The sequence below is a fragment of the Seriola lalandi genome, unplaced genomic scaffold (assembly GCF_002814215.2).
Source record: "Seriola lalandi dorsalis isolate HSWRI2012SDOR001 ecotype SW California unplaced genomic scaffold, Sedor1 jcf7180002054099, whole genome shotgun sequence".
Taxonomy (NCBI): Eukaryota; Metazoa; Chordata; class Actinopteri; order Carangiformes; family Carangidae; genus Seriola; species Seriola lalandi.
Genome location: NW_019524652.1, coordinates 23,451 through 24,144, shown reverse-complemented (window position 1 = coordinate 24,144; position 694 = coordinate 23,451). Strand labels below are relative to the sequence as shown.

At 41.4% G+C, this 694-nt stretch overlaps 1 protein-coding gene across 2 annotated transcripts in view; it reads right to left on the bottom strand.

Annotated features, from left to right (window-relative positions):
* The window catches only part of LOC111652877 (semaphorin-3B-like), an 8,653-nt gene that overhangs the window by 4,060 nt on the left and 3,899 nt on the right, over nucleotides 1–694 (bottom strand). The window lies entirely within an intron of this gene.

Below are 694 nucleotides of genomic sequence, written 5' to 3'. Positions count from 1 at the left end.
CACACACACACACACACACACACTCACTCACACACACACGCTCACACACTCACACACCTCTGTCAGGACTTTGGACTGAGCTGAACAATAAAGTCTTTGAGTGGAAAGGTCTCCCTCAGTAGGTGACAGCTCAGTAACAGACTCTCTGTTAAACCTCTGCTGTCCTGGAGGGAAGCTGCTCTGGGACTGACCACGTATCAGACGTAATAACAATATATCAATATATATAATCATTAAATATAATTATCATTATCTTTCTTCTACACCTCAGATGGTCCATGTGGACAAAACTGGGCCAGCAGCAAACTCAATGTGGTTCACCTGAAGGAATGAAGCTTAGCTTCAGTTAGCTTCAGTTAAAGCTATATATGCTGTGTATGTGCAGTTACACTGTCTGAGGCTCCACACAGACTTTATCATAATGAAGTGAATCAGGTGCCGAACAGGGAAGTTAATGGTGATTGGTTTCATTATTCATCATTTTGACCTGGAACATCTTCATTATTATTTCTGTCTGAAGTTAAACACACACACACAAACCTGACAATGGACAAAAGCACACATGATAGAAGAACACACAACCTGCCACAGTTTCACAGACGTGGTGTAACGTTTGTAAAGTCCTGGTTTAATAAATTCACATTCATCCCCTTCAATGTCAAACAAATGAAGTGTGTGTGTGTGTGTGTGTGTG